Source organism: Salmo salar, chromosome 14 (assembly GCF_965601325.2).
Source record: "Salmo salar chromosome 14, fSalSal1, whole genome shotgun sequence".
NCBI lineage: Eukaryota > Metazoa > Chordata > Actinopteri > Salmoniformes > Salmonidae > Salmo > Salmo salar.
In genome coordinates, this window is record NC_138304.1 from 68509300 (window position 1) to 68512706 (window position 3407).

Sequence of the window (3407 nt, forward strand, 5' to 3'; positions counted from 1 at the left end):
TATCGAACTACAAGGCAGGTAAAATCAAATATGAAGTCAAGTTTATTGGTGCAACATTTTGAATGCCTGACATCATCGACATTGTTCCTGCTGGAAAACATATTATATTGCACGGAACAAGGACACAGATACACAACAGTTAATTGTAGATTCAGACAGTGAATCAGTGTCCTTGAGAATTAATGGGCAAGGCTTTGGCAACTTTGCATTTATTGTCCTCCTTATCTAATGTAAGCTGGTCAGGGCTGTTTCCTGGACAGCCGGTGTCTAAGGTGGGGAGGGTGATTTTGACACATTATATAAGACCAGGCTCACTTTCAGCTGGAGTCTCTACACAGCCAGATCAGATCAACGATAGCAAACCCAGGATAGTCAACCCAGGACAGCAGTTTCCTTTAGTAGCTGGCCCATGAGACACCTCGCCTCTCTGCAATATGAAGTACCTGGTTCTGGGACTCGGCACACTGGCCTTGCTGGCATCCACCATGGCACAGGTAATGTACTTATTCCTTATTCAGAAATAATAACTGAACAAGTTTTAATAACACAAAGGTGGAAAATTGCAATGTTTAAAATGGATAGCCTAAGGGTCAGTAAAAAAAATTACTGGGGGGGCGGTGGTCCAACTCGAGGTTTCATTAAAAAAAAAAAGCACCCCCTCCCCAACGTAAAAAATATTTTCACATGACCCTCCCCTTGTACTGTAAAAATAAAACTGCACACCCTCCCCCTCATTGAATGAACTCAAAAAGAATGATTATGACCAAAAATAACAATACCTGTAGTGACCCTTTGTTTATAAATGTGGATGTCGACTTTGCCACTACAGCAGGCTTTTGTGGCACAGTTGATGCCACGCAGGGCGACGGGCCAGAACGTTGAGGGTTCACCAACCACCACAGACAAGCTCACTCTCCCTGCCTGTTTCATTACACTACAATCAGAGACGGTTGCAAATAATGATCAGCTGGGGGAAATCAGATTTTCTAAATGTTTATGCTATATTGATGATTATAAACTGGGTGGTGCGAGTTCAGAATGCTGATTGGCTGAAAGCTGTGGTATATCAGACCGCATACAATGGGTATGACAAAATATTTATATTTACTGCTCTCCACGTTGCGTCGTGCCTTATTGCTTAATTATATAAAATATATGCAACGAATTTATATGCAACGAACAGCCAATAAGTAAAGCAGCTTTTTGAGCTGTTTGTCTCATGTCTTTCATGAGTAACGACATGACACATCTGCCTCTCTGCTGCCTATCAGCTACTCCCCTTGTTTTTGTGGATTGATATAGAAAATTGGTGTGCCTTTGAATGATTTTATGTGTGGTATGATTGTTAGTTAGCCTATTGCAGATCTATTGCAGATCTGTACCAACGATCCACCTACCACTATTGCCACTATGAATGGTGGATAGAGGTCAGGACAGACAGTGAGACTGGCAGACTATATTGACCTGTGGTATAGTAAGTGTGTGGAAAAGCGTAGTGTATGCAAACAGATTAGGACATTTGGCAAGGATGCAAGAAGTTATACAGTAAAACCTGAAAAGTGATATTGTAATCCCCCCCCAGCAATTTCGAATTGTCCCTAATTAATTTCAGTTTCAAATAGACATGGGTAAGTTAATGCTTAATGAACAATTTCATCCAACAGAATTCTACAATAGGACCAGCAACCGACCAACAGGATTCTACAATAGGACCAGCAACCGACCAACAGGATTCTACAATAGGACCAACAACCGACCAACATAATTCTACAATAGGACCAGCAACCGACCAACAGTATTCTACAATAGGACCAACAACCGACCAACGGAATTCTACAATAGGACCAACAACCGACCAACATAATTCTACAATAGGACCAGCAACCGCCACAAGTGCCACAACCGCCACATGGCCATCCACACCAGTAATTTTCAAACTGTCCCTAATTCATTTCAGTTAATAGACATGGGTGAAATAATCCTGAATTAACATGTAGCCTAATGTAAATACTTCAATTTCATCCAACAGAATTCTACAATAGGACCAACAACCAACCAACAGAATCCTACAACAGGACCAACAGCCGACCAACATAATTCTACAATAGGACCAACAACCGACCAACGGAATTCTACATTAGGACCAACAAACGCCACCACAAACGCCACCACAAACGCCACCACAACCGCCACCACAACCGCCACATGGTCAACCACTCTCATCACACCAGCAGGGGGCAGCCATGTCTTCAGTTACTCCCTGACTCTACTGTTTGGTTCGACAGTCAGCCTGATCATGCATTCACTATGGCATTGAGCGCCACATAGAGGGCAAGAGTCACATTGACCGCACCTTCCTGAGAGTGTTAAAGGGTAACTTTGGGATTTTGGCAACGAGGCCCGTTATCTACTTTCCCAGAGTCAGATGATCTCATGGATACTAGTTTTAAGTCTCTGCGTGCGGTTTGAATGAAGTTGCTAACTTGCGCAACTGTTAACTTCCTTTTAGCTCAATGACTGCTAATGCTAGTTGTTAACTAGCGCTAGTGCAATTGTTAATTAGCGTTAGGGTAATGACCGGAACTTCCAGTCATTGTGTTAACACTAGTTAGCATTGGCCTCGCAAAACTACCTCTAACTTCCTTCATACTGGACACAGAGACATACAAATGGTATCCACGAGTTCATCTGATTCTGGGAAAGACGATAAAGGGCACCATTGCCAAATCCTAAAGTATGTCTTTAAAAACTCAATAAGAGCGTAGGAGAATGATCTTTCTCTCTGACAATTTGTATATTTTACAATGACCTGCTGGAGGTTTGCATGTGCTCTGTGTATTTCAAAATGTAGTACTAAAACACTGGTTGATAGGGTTGCAATGCCCAAAATCGGTGTATATTAATGTTTTATAGTCAATCAAGCGATGAGTTCCTTTGCTATGTAAACAAGTGAAGTATTCATGTGATTGCCTTCGGACTAAAATAGGTCATTATACAAATGGTAAATTCTTTAATTTATCATTGTACAAATGTTGAAATGTACCCATATAAATATTTTTTTTTTTGTATTGCTATTTGACCGAGTGAAATATTGACATATACATTTATTAAAATCCTGATATTTTATCACAGTAAATAGGTTTATTGGAATGACTCTTGCTTTTAATCTTAATATCAGTTCCATTGTTCTGCTTTTCAGGGCACTTTAAGATTTGTGAATAAAAAGTGTCCACCACAAATGTTCCTTCATAGGTGAAAATAAATGCATTTTAATTTAATATAAGATGAAGTTATTAATTAACAATGAAAGAATTATAAAAATCTATAACATACAATGTGACGTATCAATGCAGGTACGGAAGGCGCATTCAATCAATCAATCAAATTTATTGATAAAGCCCTTTTTA

At 40.0% G+C, this 3407-nt stretch overlaps 1 long non-coding RNA gene across 1 annotated transcript; it reads left to right on the forward strand.

The window, feature by feature from the left end:
- The first annotated feature begins 229 nt into the window (after positions 1–229).
- LOC106570173 (uncharacterized) lies at positions 230–3136 on the forward strand. The gene is made up of 3 exons (XR_001320621.3): positions 230–494; positions 1665–1925; positions 2030–3136. It is a non-coding gene; the product is annotated as an uncharacterized LOC106570173 (long non-coding RNA).
- Positions 3137–3407: the final 271 nt, after the last annotated feature.